Consider the following 20,428-nt stretch of genomic DNA (forward strand, 5'->3'; position numbering starts at 1 on the left):
GCTTTTGAGCAAGCTTAGGGCTGACTGCAGGAGGACAGAGAATACCTGACCTGGTGTAGTGCTACCCAGGGTACTGTGAACAGGCAACTGATCTGGCAACTAATGCTAAGTTGATGTGTCAACATTTTGGGAACAAATTTGAACTGGCAAAGCATGTGTAGCAGATAAATGCATTATGTCATGTAGGCTGTGACATGGGTTTTTATCTGAGAAAAGGACCCCCAAGCCAGAATTGTGTTATTGTCAGATCCTGGTCCAAGGGCTGTGAGTAGATAATGGACCATGCCTTTATTGTGTAACTATCACCTGGAAAATTCCTGTGGATTCTCATTTGCCAGGCTTATCCTGGTCACCAGTGTTCACGTACCAGCACAAATTCCTTGTATAGAAAGCCAAACCTGTAACTTATTCTTGAGCTATTTACTGTGTTTCAGGAAGCGCAAGTTCCACCATACTTGAGCCTTGGTGGCTCACAACTGAGCTTTACACTGGAGTGGGTACAGATATCTGAGTGTACCCCAGAGTGTGCACAAATCTATATATCTGTCTTTTCTGGTGGATTCAGCTGGCAAGAGCAGAAATGGAAAACTGCCTTTTGTCTTCAAAGAAGGTAGATTCACAGGGGATTTTGACTTTTGTTTTTTTTTTTCTCTAGGATCTTCTGAGCTTTGCTAGTGGATCAACTATATTGGTTAATAATTCACTTCTCAATATTTGGCTAGAAGCTATGGTAATTTGTTTGATATCCTATGTGAGAATTGCCAGTCTTACTTTTTTCCATTGTTTCCAGGAGGTAGGTTTCCAATCAATAAAGTATGAACTAGTAAGTTTACAAATCAAAATTTGTTCTGTGTTGTGCTATTGTGTAAGTCTTTTCCCATGTAAACTGTTGACCCAAGACCCAACCAGAAAAATGAAGCAAAAATCCCTCCCCGACCTCTCCAGTATGACAGTAGAAACATCATTTCATGGAATTCACAGATCTTAATCATCCTGGTGCTGGAAAGTGTGCTAACAGAAAACAAAGATTTTTTTAAATAATAAAATTATCCCCTGCCACCTCCTAGCTTCCAGTACTGCATGTGCAGCACACATAAGCAGTCCTCAAGGAGACAGGAAGGTTTTTCTATGGACAAGAATTCAGAATTTCAAGGACTTGGAATCATGTGTTTTTCAGATATGCTCAGCAACTTTTGCGACACTTCAAATTGTGCCTTCTTTTTTATTTTTTTTTTTTTCTAAATGATGCTTGAAACTTAATTTGGTGTCAATGGCTGCAGGTATACTAGAATTTATTTTTCCAGATTTTCAGAAAATAAGTATCCATTTTTCTGTTAAGAAGCCTTCTGGATCAGAGTCCTTTCAACTCCAGAGTATAAGTGTTGTTAAGATAACTCTTTCTCATCAGGATATTCTAAAATAAGAAGTAAAAAAGAACATTTCTGCTGTTCAGGAGACTAATGACTGAGCTTTAAAAATCAAAGATAGAAGTTGGCACCAACAATTCATAACATTTTGGGATTATTCCCTGAATACATTTATATTCTAATAAATTTATTTAGTTTTTCTTTTCCTTCAAGCTTTGTCCTCTTTTTTTGCTTATTGTTGGAGAAAAGCCACTAAAAGTTAAAGGAGAAAGAGTGTTTCAAGTAGTAAAACCAGCCCTGAACAGAACCTCTATGACTTCTTCTGTGCCAAAAAGTCCATTACAGCTCTGGAGCTGATGGTGAAATAACTCTTTATGTTGCACTATTCTTTTGCAGCTATTAAAATTCTTCTTCATTTTGAGAGCTTAACACCTGATCCGCCTTCTGGGAGCTTCCAAGATGGTTTGGCAGGCACACATGCTCAAGCATAGGCAAGGAGATATACTGAACTGACTGGAGAGCCATATATTGCTCCATAATTGCAGATGCATCAATGTGAAATTCGAAGTCTCATGAAATACCTCATTTTCTGTCTTTCTCCCTTGTATAAATTACTTGTGAAACAGTTGTGAAAAGGTTTGTGGGAACTTCTGCTTTGTTAGTACAGCTGGATGGATCCTCACATGAAAGAAGGGTTTTCTTTTGGAGGGGGGGAAAGGAGGAAAGGACTGAAGGAGGTTCAAAGATAATTAAGACCAATATTTTTCAACTTGGATATGTAAATTTGGATTCCCATGTTGTTTTAAATCAGATTTGGTGAATACCTGCTGAATTTATCTGAAGTTGTTGTCATTTAATATATGGCTATGCTTTGCTTTTGATGTAAAAACCTTGGCCTATATTCTAGCCTTTTTCTATGAGGTGTCAGCATTGAAAATATGAACTCCAACTACTTGATTGTTCTAGGATTGAAACAAGCTCTAGGGCTCCTCAGAAACAGTGCTGTATTAATGATAGACGACTTGCCATGTGTCAGGTGCACTGCTGACAGCTGCAGCAAACATGTTCTTCCTACCTCCTTTATGGTGCTGGTCAATGCAGAGTAGCGACAAATCACTGCCTTGCCTCTGCAGGGCACTGTACTAGCCCCTCTGCAAACTGCCTGTGAGGCCGAGGAGAGGTGGGCAAGACAAGCAGGAGCCACGTAACTTGCTACCCTGCCACCACCACCACCAGGAACTGCAGTCTGGTATTGCTTCCAGGACTTGAACAATGTGATGTTGGAGGATCGTCCAGGTTTAGATCGGATATTAGGAAACATTTCTTCACTGAAAGGGTGGTCAAACATTGGAACAGGCTGCCCACAGGGAGCTGGCAGGATCACGATCCCTGGAGGTGTTTAAAATATGCGTAGATGCAGTGCTTAGGGATATGGTTTAGTGGTGGATTTGGCAGTCCGGGGTTAATGGTTGAACTTGAAGATCTCAAAGGTCTTTTCCAGCCTAAATGATTCTATGATTCTATTGTTATTACAGAATTAGACTATATTAAGAATTAGGTCATTCTAGCCCTTTTTGCAGCAGAAAAAATAGGAAGAAAACACCAGTACCAGTACTCGGTTATTCCAGCACATGAAGAACAGATGCATTTGCCAAGAAATCATTGAAACTTCAGAGTTGGCTTTGGTAAATAGTGTGAATGTGACAAAGATAATTGCAGAAGGATTAAATTTAACATTAACAACAGTTTGACACGTAGCTGCACATTTGGGAGGGGAGAAATCAAAGTGCACTCTGAGCTGTGTTTTCTGGCATCAGAGAAAGGGAGCGAAATGCAGAGTGCTGTATCATCTGTGGAGTGTAGGGACAAGTATTTTGGATTTAAACAAGGGCCTTTTAAGGTAGAAATGAGGACAATAGTCATCTGGTTATTTTAATTGTCCACAAGTTGACTATTAATTGCTGATATGATGCAGCTATGGAAAGATATATTGGAATTCATTAATGCTTCCCTGAAAAAAAATATTTAAATTTATTGCAACAAGCACCCATGAGACTTCATGCAGAATATCTGTGTGCTGTTCTGGTCATATGAATATGAAAAACATGTTAGTAGAGGTGTAGAAAGTAGGTTGGAAAACAGCTTGACCTGCTGAGCCTAGGATTAAGTAAGAGTCAACAGGCAGTCCGAAAAGACTACCATTGCTTGAGATCACTAATAGGGAAGGAGAAGGATCATTTAAATGAAAAACTGTGTCAGCCCAGTACAAAATGATGTGAAATAGGAATAAAACTCAGCTCAAAATTAGAAGAAAGAAAGATTCTGAATTGGTCAACTTGAGACATGAAGAGCAAAATATCTCTCTGCTTTCAAGGTGGTGAGGTGAGCCTACAACAGATCGGCATTAGGCTTAAAGATCTTTGCTAGTCATATATTCCTAAAAAGGGGTAAATTTAAAGGGGTCAGAGTTAACGATTAAAAAATTGCATGCAAAACAGAATTTTAAGGAAGCTACGTAATGAAACTGGGAATGGAATACACTTGCCCTTGGCATCTCTTAATTTTAAACTCCCTAACCATAAAACTCTGAAGTTTGGTTACAAATTTGGGCATACAGTCAAGTTTATATAGTTTTGATAAGAGAACAATAAACTCACTAAAAGAATATGAAAAACACATGGGTGCTGTTTTATCTGATGGACTGAATGTACCTGGTAAATTCAGACAGTGAAACACATTTTTTGTGGAGTTTAATAATGTTGTTTTGGAGTAAGTCTGAAATTCTTTGCAGTTTTAGTTTCATAACACTGTCCAGCTGTAATTTCCATTTCAAGTTATTATAATACAAAGCTTTACAGTGGTATTTTAACTGCTTGTTTTAGATGGTTTTCGTGCAGAGAAGTTTACTTGACTCTGAGAGATACTGTAAACATACTGAACATCTGGTAATTAAGTATAGTGCGCAGTAATCTCCATAAAGCCTGTATCTGTGGTGAAATCTTTTTAATAAATAGTTGATAATGGAATGAAGCTATTAAAAGAATTACAGCACACATGGTGAAGTACAGCAATTATTAATTCCATAGTATGAATAAAAGCTTTTAATTGTCCATTTTACCAAGAATCCGTAAGATGGGACTGTTCTGAAGTGAATGTTATCATAGAAATATCCCATTTGCAATAGAAAAAAAATCATAGAATCACTTAGGTTGGAAAAGAATTTCAAGATAACTCCACTGCTAAACCATGTCCCTAAGCACTGCATCCACCCATATTTTAAACGCCTCCAGGGATGGTGATCCCACCAGCTCCCTGGGCAGCCTGTTCCAATGTTTGACCACCCTTTCAGTCAAGAAAGTTTTCCTAATATCTGATCTAAACCTTCCCCTGGTGCAACTTGAGGTTGTTTCCTCTTGTCCTGCTGCTTGTTATCTGGGAGAAGAGACTGACACTCACTTGCCTACAATCTCCTTTCAGGGAGCTGTAGAGAGGAACAAGGTCCCCCCGAGCCTCCTCCTCTCCAGGCTCCTCAGCTGCTCCACAAACAACTTGTGCTCCAGACCCTTCACCAGCTCCATGGCCCGTCTCTGGACACGCTCCAGCACCTCAATGTCCCTCTTGCAGTGAGGGGCCCAGAACTGAGCACAGTGTTTGAGTTGTGGCCTGCCCAGTGCCCAGTACAGGGGGACAATCACTCCCCTTGTCCTGCTGGCCACACTGTTTCAGGTACAAGCCAGGATGTTATTGGCCTTCTTGGCCACCTGGGCACACAGCTGGCTCGTGGTCAGCCAGGTGTCAGCCAGCACCTCCAGGTCCTTTCCCACCTTCCCAGCCACTCTTCCCCCAGCCTGTAGCGTTGCGTGGGGTTGTTGTGACCCAAGTGCAGGACCCAGCACTGAGCCTTGTTGAACCTCATTCAGCTGGCCTCAGCCCAGTGGTCCAGCCTGTTCAGATCCCTCTGTGGAGCCTTCCTATGCTCAAGCAGATCAACACTTCCACCCGACTTGGTGTCATCTGCAAACTTTCTGAGGGTGCACTCGATCCCCTTGTCCAGATCATTGATAAAGATATTAAAGAGAACTGGCCCCAATACTGAGTCCTGGGGAACACCAGCCCCAGCTGGATGTAACTCCATTCACCACCACTCTTTGGGCTTGGCCGCCCGGCCAGCTTTTCACCCATCACAGAGTAAACCTGCCGAAGCCCTGAGCAGCCAGTTTCTCCAGGAGAATGCTTTGGGAGATGGTGTCAAAGGCTTTGCTAAGGTCCGGGTAGAATATCTATTTCTGCCTCTCTTTAGCTCCGTGTTTCTGTCTATGCTTGCTTTTGGCAGTAGCAGGTCCTTCCCAGTATTTCACCAAAACATTTACAGATCTCTTCCAGTCTGAACCTCAAATGGTTCGCTTTTAATGTTGTCCCTTCTCACTTCTTTCAAGCCCGCCACATGTCAGTAGGAAACAGTGCTATCTAATCTCTCTTTATTTCCATTTCTGTTTTCTGTGACCCTAAGGGGCCTGGATCTGCTCTCAGTGCTATGCAGGGAACTTTGATTGTCAAAGAGAACTGAACCAGGACCTAGGTTAGTGGTGCCCCATGGCTGATACCCACGCAGCAATCCCTTCAGCCCCATGTGTGATTATTCCTTAAGGCGCTGCATAATAAGACCATGAAGGTGAAAGCTGGGGCAGTGCATTTCATAATTTTCCTGTAGGCTTCTCATTCATATAATATGTTTGTTCCCTTGTCACAACTTTATTAAAAAGGATATCACCATAGATACAGCATCTGAAGGGATTATCACATAGTAAATGTAATTACATATTTCTCAGGGTGTTGCCAGTATTTGGCAGTGAAACATAATAGATTCAATCCTTGTTGTATCTTCCAATATGACCATCCAGCTAACAAAATTACCTGAAATAAAAAATTATAAGGAGATCAATATATAGAGGCACAGCTAAATTCTTACTAGCTTGTTTCAAACATTTGTTAAAGTGTTGTATTTGCTTTGCAATGGATGTGGAAGCACTGTAAACACACCTTGCAGGAACTATTTGTCTGTATCCCAGTAGGATAATTTTTTTTTATTATTTTAATTTATGATTTATGCCAGAATAATTATTTTAGTAGTGTAGCAATAAAGGTGACCAAAAATACTATGCATCCCCACCTAAGCTAGTCTCTCCAGTTCTTACCACTAATTAGTTCTTGCTACTTTTGGTCTTTTGAAGTAGCATAATCCAGTATGTTCACTGCTTCTTGTTATCATGAATATAGCTGAAGTCACAGTCACATGATTGTTCCTCTAAATTTTGAGACACAATTTAACCACAATTTAAAGCACACTGAAAGAAATCAAAGCCAAGTGACAATGTTGTGGTTGTTAGTATTTGTACTAACACTGTTGGCAGGACTCAGGTGCTATCCCAACAGAACAAAAAGGCAATTTTTCTTCCTGAAAGGCTACAGAATTGTAACATTTTTGGTTATTTTTCATATTATGATTGCCAATGCCAATTATGACACTTTCTGAAAAAAATATTACATTTATAATTAAAAAGTAAAGCATTCTAATGTTTACGTGTTTTGGAGAAAGTTTGAAAAATCCAAGACAAAAGCTCAAAAAACAAACAAAAATGAAAATGATTCTACAGTGGCTTTTTGTTTTTCGGAACATCTCTGTAGTTCAAGCTACTATGAAGATTGCTTAATGTCTAGGATTGGCAAGACTGTGTTGTTTCTAAAAGGATGCAAGTGAGCTGCCATTGAGAAATGAGGTAGCATGTTACTTGTGACGGGGGTGGGTGGGCAGGCAGGCAGGGTGGTGTGGACATGGAGTTATTAGGATACGGGCAGGAGCAGTAAACAGAAGTAGTGTTTTGAGAAGCAAGCCAGGATGCTATAAGAAATGCGGAAATGCTGGAAGGGACAGATGTATACTCACATACATGCTGCAGGTTGTGATGAGGAAGAAGCAGGCTGAAAAACATGACAAGGCACAAAAGGAAAACATGAAGTGTAGGAAATTGAAGAGACGGGGAAAATGTGAGGGGGAGCTGTCAGGGGATGAAGGATTGATGGGAGAGCATAACAAATAACTAAACTGGGCAGCTGCTTATCTAGGCTAGCCAGGGAGGGGGACAGCAAACACGGCAATACCCAACTCTCTACCCTGCAAGGGTGAAGTGCAGGAGAGTTATATTCACCCCAGTTACGGCAGCCAGCTGTGTGAAATGATACGTATCACAGAAATAATCATCTTAGAGTTTGTCTTGTGAAGCCTCTCTGTGCAGTAGTCTCGGTTGCACACTGAGTTAAGTGTGGTACGTGTTTTGCACAGGGTGGGAGAATGTAAGCTTTTCAAAGCAAGAATGGCTGTAATTAGTTCATTTGGAAAAAAGACCCCTCTGGGAGGCAACTTCCTCCTTGCCTCACTAAGAAATGGTGTGAGTTTTGCTCATTTCTGCATAAACTGGGAGTGATATGGTGACTCATGCTGTACGTGATGCCCAAAGCCACGCTGCATGTGGCACAAGTGACAAGCAGAACAGGCCCTGTAGTGTTTCAGGCTTCAGGAGCTGGGAGGGCCTGACAGCTTTCTCTAAAGCTAATTCAGCAGTTTCTTTCCAAACTGTCAAGTCTACATTTGTATCTACAACTCCCCACTTCCAAGGCTTATGATGGGGTATTTTGTGTGTCTGTAGGAGGCTGCATGGAATACAAGTTCTTTTGCATCAGTGGTTCCTTATGTTTCCTACTTCTCTCTCTTTTGCCTTTAGTGTGCTCTGGTTACCACTCCCGATATGAGACTTCAGCTGTAGCAATGTAGCTTCTAACTGGAATTGTGAAGCTTTTGATTTAGATTTGTCAGCATGTGTTTAACTAAATTGGATGTACTAAACATGTTCATCTTGCTATGGCGTAGCTCGTTGTTGTTAAGCCCTCACACAAAAGTAGCGTGTCTTGAAACAAGGTTGCATACTTCCATACTACTCCATTTTGCACCCTCTTTTTGCCGTGGCATCGGGACAAACCGGCCCAAGAGATATTTTACCTCTCTCTGTTTGCCTTTTTCCACCACTCTGAAGCACAAAGCAGCAGTGAGAGCAGAAGGCAGCCAGCATTGCTGTAGGTGAACTGGCAGCATACTGGCCTTCTCCTAGCCTGTTCCCATTTGCTTTCCACAAAGGAAACATTATTTTTCCATTGCTATTTCACTCCTTCAGAAACAACAAGGAAACAAGAATAGGGGCCACTTGATTGTATTGGCTGATGCTTTGGTGGAGATTTCTGGGGGAACTTTTTTGTCATGTTCCTGTGTTTCAAAGCACTAGCTCTCCAGGATAGTGAATTTAGGAACTTTGTGTTCAAACCGTACCTCTTTAATCAACCTCTACTGGCCTGTTAGGGTGACAGAGGTATTTTTGTTCTGTATTCAGTGTAATGGGTCTCAGCTGAGCAGAGCTGCCTTTGCAATGTTGGAGAATAGGATGTTTTGTCCAAAGTTCCCCTGGAAATGTTTACAGTTGAAGCTCTGCCTTATATTTGCACGCTACAAAGAAACACTGGAAAAAATCATCTCTTGCTCTCATTTGCTGCCATTTGTTTATATTTCCCGCCAAACACTTCACATAGTAAATTTAAAAGAAAAAAGGCTCAAGCATTTGAGACTATAGATGATAGGCATGAAACACTGATTTCATTGAAATCAATGCAAAAACTCCCTTTGACTTCTGCAGTCAGTTAGGATCTTGCATCAAAAATGTGGTAACAATTAGAAACAACTGTGTCCTCTTTACCACCTTACAGTTCTTAACATTACATCTCAAACCAATGTCTAACACAATTGAATCTGATGCTAAACTGAATTAAACTATTGTATTGAATTATATCAGACTTTAAAAAATCTTTTATATCTAATTCTTGTCTTGGACTGAAATACTAAACAAACTACTTAATTCCCCCCCACCCCCCCCCCCCAGCCAGGAAAGAAGAAAGCTTCAGTTATCTTGATAGGCTTGCATATTGAATAGCTCAGTTATTTACATAAATAAGTTTCTCCAAAAGGAAATTGCATGAGCTCTGGAGCTACTTTTCCACGCTGTGTTAAAATAAAATCTTCCAACTCTTCAGTAACTTTAAGGTGTCATTCCTATAGGAATATAAAACGCATGTATTTTAAGAAAGTGTAGCAAACTAAATCTGATTAATCCAGTGACACTGTATTTCTTGAATTATTTTCCATTTTGCTTTATATGGCAAGATGAAAGAAAATTATGCTACTAGGTGCTCCCTGAACAGAACTGTTCATGAACATAGTTTAAATGCCTCAAATCCACACATACATTCAACACAACATCAGTCAAATGTCAAAACAGCTTAATTGCTTTTTTCACAGCTTTGATCATACTTGCATTTTATTGGACTGTTCATGTTTTCTGTTATAATCACTTGTTATCTTTCCATACAGTTCTAACAAGTACCATCTTCATCAAGATTTTTGTCATTCAACTTCCCTATTTAATTTTTAATCTGCTAAATGAGCATTTCCTTCCTTTGGAAAAACAAATAAATCAAAAGGGTCAACTTGCTTTTGTGTCCTGAAACAAAGCTGCTCTTGTCTTATTACTGCCCTGTCATTTATTATCCACAGCATGTTTGATATTTGTGATAACGATTTTTACATGGAATAAATTACATGTGCATCCTAATGAATAAAGACCCTGTTATTGTGTAGTTTAAAAACGCTGGTTACAAACTTTGTTAATGTCTTACAAATATTTTCAGTAATAACACGTCATACTTTCTCTCTAGCCCCCTTGTAAATATAAATAAAGCTATCCTTTAATGACTGAGCAGTTTATAAAGGGGCATGATTGGTGTTATCCAAAGAGATTTAAAACTTAAATCCTCCTGATCTCAGTTAAAAGGTATGACATAACTCTTTGTTCAGCTTGCCTCCTATTTACGGTATTTACATGAAACATAACACATTGTTTAAAGCAAACACTATAATTATGTATGCTTCATCAAGTCAGAGCACAATAATGTATGTGCAGTGTTCAAAACACAATTTGCCTTTTAGATGCATTATAACCTATTTGGCATGGTTTATTGTCCCGTGTATATATTAGTGGCCAATAATGGCCCTGATCCAGGAAAGCTTTTAAGCATGCACCTGACTTCAAGCACATGACCAGCTCCCTGAAACTTGCTGTTCTTTGCTGGTTTTTGCTTTAAACAAACACACACTCCACTGTTCACCGCCCCAAACCTTCCATTGCCTGACTCAATCTTTGCTGTTTGTAAGGCTCAGGTCCAGCAGAGCACTTCTCAGGGCTGGGTCCTCAGTCCCCTGTATCAGGGAGCTGTTGTCAATGCACTCCAGAAACCTCCCAAATTTCTTCTGTCCTGTTGTGTTGTTGCCTTTCAGTAGATCCTGGCGAGGTTCAAGCCTTTCATAAGGACCAGGGCATGTGGATATGAGGCTTCTTCTTTCAGTATGAAAATGGCGGCTTCTTGACCAGGGAGACCATAGCAAACATCTACCACCATATCTCCTATGTTTGTTTGCCCTCTAAACTTGACCCCTAAGCTCTCAGCTGACTCACTGTCCCAGGCAGAGCTCCATGTGTTCCACCTGCTTCCTCATGTACTGAGCAACAACCTCTCATCTTCCCAGCCTGTCCTTACTAAAATGCCTGTATCCAGACATTGCCGTGCTCCTCTTTGAGTGACCCCACCAGATCTTTGTGATCCCAAAGAGACTGTAGCCCTGCAATGGCACACACACCTCCAATTCCTCCTGTTCATTCCCAATGCTGCATGTGTTAGCACATAGGCAGTATCCGTAGACTATCAAAGAGCTTGCTCTTAGCATGGTTACAGGTATATATACATGTAAACATATTATTTACGCATATAAAAAGATCTATGAGGTTGATTTATGAGGTGAAGCTTCCTGTATTGGGTATCTTACTGCTAGTCGAAAATAGCATTTGATAGGGTCTAAAGCCTAACCAGAAATTTAAACTAGATTCGAATGTCATTCAGGAATAGCCAGTTAATGGCAGGGTTCCAAGGCAGGAGGTAGATCACTTAGTAAAACTAATCCAAGATGCAATACCTCAGTTAAGACAATACCACAATTGCTTACATTTGTACTGTTTTCTTCTTATATTGTAGTTAAGCAAATAAAATTGTCAATTAAAAAGTCCCCAGAAAGTACCTGGTGTTGTGTTCTTTTCATATGAATATACTCTGTCTTCTGCCTTTTATAAATACCATACACCCAACTCTGAAAACCCTTTTCAGGTCTGAGGTTATGTTCTTTGGATGTTGGGCTTAATGATCCTTATGGGTCACTTCCAACTTGACATACCCTATAGTATGTCCCTCGGTGTTTTGTGTGTACCGTATAGAGTCTGTTTATCTGTTCAGCGCTTTAACATTTTTTATATCCTTATGGGCCTGATAATTTTTGCCTGCATTATTTACTTTTTCTTCCCAGCTGAGTGGAGAATGGAGGTACAACAACCCGTGACCCATTTCATTATGCAGCAGAAGCAATACCTGCACCACGTGATGGTCATGACCTGTTGCCTGCCCCTGGCTATAGCTGGCAATGATCAGTGGTTAGCTGCTCACTTTACTCTTCCCACTAATTTCTTTTAGTTTGTTTTCTATTTCCTCGAAGTTTATAGGTCACAGTATTTTTGGGGGACACTTTTATTTGTAACTGTCTCTGTGTGATTCTCTGGGACTAAAATGCCCAGTGGACGAGAAGAGCATGAGCCCATTTTGGGCTGTGTGTTACTTGGCTAGGTAATGAGCCAAGCCACTTGTTCAATGTGAAAGAAATTATGGGAAAAGAAGGCAAAAGAGGACAAAGTCCAGAAAGCTCAGATGCTAAGTGCTCTTTTCCCACGCAAGTCTTTGCTTCATCAGACAATTTTACATTTAAATTTGAACTGCTCAGGTAGTCGGTGCAGGAATTTGTCTGGTTGGGTTTTTAAGCTTGGTGTGATCTCAGGCTCGGTTTGCTGTCAGTCAACTGAGTTAAAAAATAAAGAAATCTTCCATGCTTTTAAATTGGAGCCCATGATAAATACAGTTTTAAACGTGACACTTTAATATGATCAAATCCTACAGTTGTATGATTATAGCAGCACTGAAGACAGTCTTCTGATTTTAATAAAACTGCCCATTTCAGCATCCAGATGTGGGATATAAACATACATGTAAGGCCTCACACTTGACAGCTGCCCACACGACGAGCGAGGGTAGTCCATTGTTTGCTCTGGGTTTTCTCTGTGAGTTCCCAGTTAAGGGAAGTTAACTTCATGGAATATTTTTCTTTTACATGTGCTGCAGGATGCCTCAACCGCCCCCCCCCCCCAAAAAAAAAAATTAGAAATTGAGAGCTTGGATTCCTTTGACTCCTGGATCTATAGGAAATAGGAAAGGTATTCTTTTGGATCCTCTTCATTAGTATTCTGCCTCTCTATGGCAGTTTTGCGTGTGTTTACATAGCACTAACCTACGGTACTTAAGCCTAAAAGGCTGAATAACTGCAAATACAACTTTTATTCTGAAAAACACCATTATAAACTCAATGTTCCTTAGGGCAAAGGCTTTTTTTATTTTGTATGTTTATTCTCTATGAAAACACCTACATCACTGTATAATTTGAAGAATCAAAGCAGTAGAAGACCAAAGAATAGCTGGAGAGCACTTACTTGAAAGTTGCATAAGGTATTTGACATTTTACAGACTGGGACCTACACTTGACTTTTGGCTTTCTTGCCACACTGAAATAAACAGCCCAGCGAAAACCTATGTGGGGCTTTTGTCTGTGTGGTTTGTTTTTTTTTTTTAGGATTGAAGTGTATATAGTAGTATCCTCATCAGGATGAAATAAATGATAGCATAAGCATGTGACTGAGGCAAGCTTTACAAATTCAAATAATCTCTTTTATTAAATCCCAATTAATGTAGTTGGAAAATACCCCACAGATACACTTTCAGACATACAAGTGCTTTTCGAGGTCTGAGGACATATAAGAAAGAGACCATATGCCTTAAGTACATAAACCCATATAATCTTTTACATTGGAAAAGAAGTTATTGTGCTCAGATCCAAAAAAAAAAAAAAAAAAAAATCCAAGAGTTCATAAGCTCAATTCTACTCCATGTAACCATACTGCAACTATCCTAGAAGTTCAGGTCCTTATATGCAGTCCGTTTATGTTGCGTCCTGCTGTGGTCTGTGGCACTCAGATGCGTTGAGCTGGGTCCCCATGCAAGGACAACCCGCTCCTCTGCTCAGTGGAATGAGATATGGAATAAGATGCTGCTCCTTAAGATCCTGGAAATAAAGGCCTTGAGATAAGGAATCATTTTAAAAATGTACACTTGATGTTTGTTACTACAGTAGGGTAGATTTTTTAAAGACTCTCTTTATATTGCTAAATTTTTGGCCTATAGGCTTGTAAATAGAAGCCCCTGCACCCAGTCTACATGGGAAAGCGGTACCAATGCAGTTACCATTGCGGTGTTGTTTTTTTCCCACAATATGGCTAACTATCTGCTCTACTTCATCCTGCAACCTCTTTACAGGTGAAGACAAACCTCCATTTTGGAAAAAAATCCCTTTCTCTTCTGCTTAGGCAGCCACACGGAGGCAGCAGTGGAAGTTGCATCTGTCGGATGTAAATAATAGGCCATAAAAGCAGGTGCTACAAGCAGCGTGCCTTTAGGTACAGCCTTCCTTATGGTCCCAGCAGCTTCTCTGAAGTGAAGACAGCAGCAACAGAATTATTCAGTGTATGAGATGATGATGTCAGTGGAACTAATCTATTTTAGTCTATTTAATTATTATTTTTAGCTGTCATGCAGCAAAAATTTCCAGTATCAAAAACACAAAGGCAGACCTACAACTAATTAAACTTCACCTCCTTTTAAATATTTTCTTTAAATAAGTAGCACTGTTTTTTTTTAGAGTTGGCAGTTAAAGAAAGTTGATACATAGACCATATGAAATACCAGGATGCAGAAGCAAGAAGTCAGAGCCCAGAGTAAATCTGGGTTCACAACAGCCTTTGTTACAAGTACTGAACAGACATGCTGAAAAAAAAAATATAAACCCCCCCCAACTATTTCTTGAGGGTATCTGCAATACCTAAGCACAAATGGAAAAGAGCTAAAAATAGATTTGTTTTAATTTTGCCTTCCTTAGGTTTTGCCTGTTTCAACCATAGCCTATTGGATTTTAAAAAATTTAAACACAGTTAAAAATGACTAGAAGTGATTTATAGTGTTGTAGTGTTGGTCCAGAAGATTTGTTGGTTGTTTTTTTGTTTATCCACCTGTTTTCTGACTCCTTGAATAATTTCTCTTTCTTTTCTTTAAAAAAAAAAAAAAAAAAAAAAAGGCCCGCTGTTACTGAAACAAATAGGTACTGTAGAGCACTTGAGTCCCAGTCTTTGTTTTGCTGCCTGCATTAGGTGGGTTTAGGGGCCAGATGCACTGAACTTTGCAACAGACAGTCCTGGGACCATCTGTGCAGAGTTGGGGGGCGTCAAAGAAAGGCTGTTTGTGTAAGTCGTGGGAAACGTAGTGGCCTGCCTGCCAGTGTGCTACATGAATTGAACTAATTGAAGATTATACTCTAGAGCTTGCCGTAGCTGAGTGAGAGGATAATCCTTCATCAGCTGCAGTCGCGGCCAGTAATTGGTGCTTATTACAGGGAGGAGTTCCCCTGCAGTGCTGCAGAAACTGAGAGGCTTTAGTGTTTAATTACTATCTTTCAATAGAGATGGGGGAAGGAGAAAAAAAAAAAAGCCAGGGTAAGAAAGTCCGGGAATAAGGGGAGGGGCAGCAAGTGTAATGCAATTTCTGATAGTCTAGGCTAGACATTTAACAAGTGAGAGCGCCTTTTGTGTGAGAGAACAACATTCTGGAATGTATAATGAACCTCTGTTGTTTGTAATTAACCCCCGCCTCACCACAAAGTCTTTGTTTGGGATATTGTCTTCAACAGATTGTTTTCCACACCTCTGGTGCAGTTGAAAAGACTAAAAAGGTTTGATGACTTGCCACAGTCATGACAACATCACTTTTGAAAAGATGTTTTGGTTTTTTTGGTTGGGTTTTTTTTTTTTTAGTTTGTTGCAGCCCTGACTGGAAGTGACACTCCGATTTGTCTCATTTGTCTCCAACTCCATGTTCATATTGGAAACTAAGGAAGAAGAATGTAAGGCCTGACTCAAATGCATCTATGTGAAGTCATTTGAATGATCCTAGCCTTCTGGAGGTGAAAATGTTCTTTATTTAGCTAAACAGAGATGCTGCTACAGTTTTATTATTGGGTTTTGAATTTTCCTGATATAAGATTCTTCTTAAGGTTAAAATCAGTGTGATGTGATATGCCTGAAGTCCTCATACGTGCAATTTCTTCCTTTCCAGGCAGTTTTCCCTTACCCCAGCTCCTTCAATATTGGTGCTAAATAGATGAGCCTTATTCAGGGAACTACGATTAGCCACTCTGTTCCATAGTTGTTTGGATTATGGTTTGTGTAATAGCTTCCAAATGTTAATGATACCAAAAAACAAGTTAGAGATGCAACTTGAGCAGGACAATCTAAAGTCATTTCACCAGTTTAAAGGCTGGGGACCTAATGAGGAGATTTGTCCATCTCACAGGCTTGTGTCTATTGATGTGTCTCACTGTCTGTTGCTGTACTTCGAGAAAATAGTTTTGCTGGATGATATAAATAGAACTCACCAACATCATTCCTGAAATACTCTAGCTCCAGGAATGATATTGTCTCTGGCTGTGCTTACAAAGTAGATGATGTAAGTACCGTTATATGAATTAACTGGTTAGTCATGCTATTCACAGCGCTTCTGGAGCAGAATGAATAAATAATGTACAGCGGATACCTATCAGGGCTTTATAGCATAGCTCAACTTTAATTAGGAGATTCTTAATGGCCACTTTGATGATAGTTTATAGTATATTTCTGAGATACTACCCTTCTCTTCCTCCTTCAGCAATGGGGACACTTGAATCCACGCCCACAACGCTGGTCTTCCAGTTGCTGCTGCAAAGCCCACACTCCATCAGAGATGGGGCACAAACTCATCATGATCATGGTGACAAAACGTAAATCCTCGCCAAAGAAGGGTGACTCTGTTTGGTCCTTCTAGGTCAGCCTCCACCAAGCCTGAAGGTTATCCGTTCAAAAAGACATATGCTAGCACCTTCAGACAACCTCAAAGCAGCTTCAGGCAACTTGCCCTCTAAGGAGGCCAAGCAGGAGCCACGCAGGCATGTAGGAGGATTGACCTTTGGTGGCCATGTGAAGCATGACAGTGGCGCAGCAGGAAGAGGGAGTTGTGAGGAAGCCGTGGCCGAGGAGAAACAAGGGCCATATTATCCATGGTCTGAACTGGTTTTGATCTAGTTGCAAATCTGATCACCTGGTGCCTGATGCAGCAGCAAACCAGCTTTCTGAGGGTCATATATGGCTGTGCTTTAGCTTGACCTTCAGCTGCAAGCCACAGGAGAAAGGAAGGGTGGGGCAGACCAACAACAGGATGCAGCAGAGAAATGGGTTAGAGTCCAGACAGCACTGTATATAAATAAAGATCATTCCTTTTCAGGATTTTTCAAACATATTTGTCTGCATGTTGACCACCTAAAGGCAGCCCCTTTGGCTGGCTGGTGACAGAAAGCAAAGGGGGGCACATCCCAGTGGACACCACAGTGTACTGCTATGATTTATTTGGTATAGCATTCTTGGAACGGGGGCAATTCTGCTTATTTATTTTAACACCAGCACAGGTTTTAGAGTTAGCTCTGTTTGCCTTTTGCTTGTGCAAATTGCACAAATGGAAATCTGTTTCTTTAACATGTCTGCTAGGAAAAAATACAATAGGCTGGCATTGTTGTGGTGTTACAGAAGCTATAAAGCGTGCCCACTGCTGGAAAAGTATTGCAAACCTCATTATATATGTTTGCCCATCAATAGATTACTCTCTTTCCGCACATATATAGGCTGGGGTAGAGAAGGCAGCATGCCAGTGGTTCTCTAATATGTTACAAGCAGACAAGTTCAGAATTAAATACAACTATGAAGTAAAGACAATATTGCTGGAAGAATACATACATCTTTCTAGTGATTACTTCTGAAAATGCATATTGTGAGCGTATTTAACTTTGAAGCTTGCATTCTGTTTTGTTATTGTGGATTTTCTTTTACTTAGACACACAGTGAAGTACTCAACTTTGTGTCTAAGACTTATGGACTTCATTAGAATGTAAGTATACATTCAAATTCATTAGATCTCTAGAGTATTCATTAATTATTTTCCTTGTGGCATCAGATAACTAGAAAATAGCTGGGAAAAGTCACCATGCCATGAAAAATGCCCCACCTTTATTTTATAAATAGTTGTTGGGAGGTAAGAAAGCTGTCAAAATAATAAAACATCAAGAATTCACAGTACAACTTTTTGTATCAGAAGTAGAAACACAACCAGAGACCTTTTTGAAAAGAAAAAAGCTCTTTATTTGTCCCTTGTTACTGAACACAGTCAACAATAATGACCTAAATGAGACCTACTGTGTGTAAACAGAAAATAAATGCATAGTGGGTCTCTAGCAACAGGCACTCTGACGTTTAATCGGAAATTATTAAATGCAGAGAGTTACCCCTTTATTTTAACAAATAGCATTCACAGACTCTTACTAGTTTCAATCTTGGCACCTGTTGAGTAGCTCTTACCGTGAAACAATTAATTTGGTATCAACACTGATTGAATAAATATCAGGCCACGACCTTTTTTGTTAACTACAAATACCCAAACACATTAGTGTCTGGTAAGCAAATATTGTATCTGATATATCTGGGAGGTGCTATTCCTTTGGTACAATGGGGTGGAGGGAAAGGGAGAGATTCCAGTCTACCAGGATCTGTTCATCTCCAATATCTTTTCCCCAAAGCTGTAAGACAAGCACTGTAATAGCTGCAATTGCTAACTGTCCAAAAGACTGACAGCCTTAGGCTCTGTAGTGGTAATAAGCATATAGTAAGAAAGGTAATCAGACGTGACTTAAAACTGATGCCATGAGGAGGGAACAAAAAAAAAAAATATCCCTGCATGGCCTGAATTAAACCAGCCTTGGAAAAGCAAGCATGCAGCTAAGCCATAACATGGAAAAACTGTCTAGAAAGAATTAGCTAAACGGAATCTGAGCCATGCTCAAACCAAGAAGGCTGGAATAAAGCTAAACCTTCCTGGGTTTGCTAGGAGGGTTGGCTGACAAGATGATGGCTCAGGTTGTTTCTCACTACAATCACTTTGCCAGTCCATCCTCCATCCTTTTCCTCCTGCTAGCCAAGAGAACCTTGAAAAACAGATAGATGTTTGTGTACATGTATGTGACATTTACATATATAATACATGTAACTTCAAAAGAATTAAATGTGATTATCGCTATAGTAAATGATGGAAATGGTGGAAAAATAAAGCATAAATGGTCCTTCAAAAGTATGTAAATAAAATAACATTTGCAAGCTGTTTAGAGTGAATTATTTTTTATGCAAATAACATTTTTTCAAGTGGATTTGTCCCATTTAACATAGCACTTGCTTTGGAATTTTAAAATATCTAAATGTTTTTGTTCAAAATCCAGGCAACTTGTAATAAGTGGGTATTTTATAACTTGCAATGCTTTCTTAGATGTCAATAGCTTTTAGGAATTATAAGTTGCTAGATGAAAAGAAGCAATATTCTAGTTATGAATCATAAGTATAATAAGGAGTAGTAATGATTATTCTTTTGCCTCAGGTAGACCTGAGATCAGTCTTGTTCAAGCAGTAGTGATTTATTAGATATATGTCAGTTGCAGTATTAAGCTGAGTTACACTCAGGGAACAGCAAACATTACATGAAGGGCATAATTGCAGTTTGTTCCAGTAAAACTGACTCACACAGGAAGAAGCCAGGCAGATTAGCTTATAGGCATGGAAGTTGCCTATTTGTCCCAGCGCCTCAAACTTATGTGACAGAAGAAATATAATCTTTAAACGTATTTTTAATTAGGATTTCTGGCTTTTATGGTTGTAGAGGAAAGTTGAACCAAATTTTGACTTGTTTATGAACATACAGAGTAATCAAAAAAGCATGCAATATATTTATTTTGACATATCTGATTACTTAAGTCATCATATTTTGAAGACTGACTGGCACTTTTGAGTACTTAGAGTTAACACCAGAAAACTCTGAGGCTATGAGGAGCCACTTCAGTAAGTCTAAAACATACACACAACAATAATGTCTCATCTAGGATGTTAAATGTTTGGTTACTGGCCTCCTTGTCTTCTTCCCTCATTGCAAGCCTTTGATGTGGCCTCAGAACTGGATTCCTTTCTCTGGATACTCATTTGTTCACTTGTCCACGTACCTCACAATTCTCTAGCTAACTGCCTTAAGCAGGGCTAAAGTCACAAAGTTTTCTTTCATACTTTTATTTTTCTTGTAAGGCCTTAAAATTGTCTACCTTCTTTCAGTGCAACAGAAGCTGTTGTACCTGTTGTTTTTTTCATCCATCCTCTGTTTGTTCCCCTGTATTTTGTCACACCAAGCATCTGAACCAGGTTTTGCAACACCTAGCTATGAGCTGCTGCTGCTGGAGATGATTCCATAGGAAACAAAAATAAACAAAAAAAACCCCCTCAAACCTGGTTTAGTGGTTCATAAGAAGCACAACTGCTCATCAGTAATGTCCTCTGATTCATTTCAAAGCTGCAAAAAAGCAGTTTAACCTTTCACTGCCAATATAGCCATAGTTGTTCTGAGAGATTATTCTATCCTACAGATTTAGGGCCTTGGCAGAGCCTTTCTATATCAAGGAGCCAACAGGATCCAACCCACGAGTAGTGGCCAGAATTTACTGCCTATTCTTAAGGATCTCCTACTGGTCATAAACTAGTTTTCTGCAAGAAATCAGAAAACATACAAAGATAGCATTGCCACTAATGAAATGATAGATG

The sequence above is a fragment of the Falco biarmicus genome, chromosome 5 (assembly GCF_023638135.1).
Source record: "Falco biarmicus isolate bFalBia1 chromosome 5, bFalBia1.pri, whole genome shotgun sequence".
Classification (NCBI taxonomy): domain Eukaryota; kingdom Metazoa; phylum Chordata; class Aves; order Falconiformes; family Falconidae; genus Falco; species Falco biarmicus.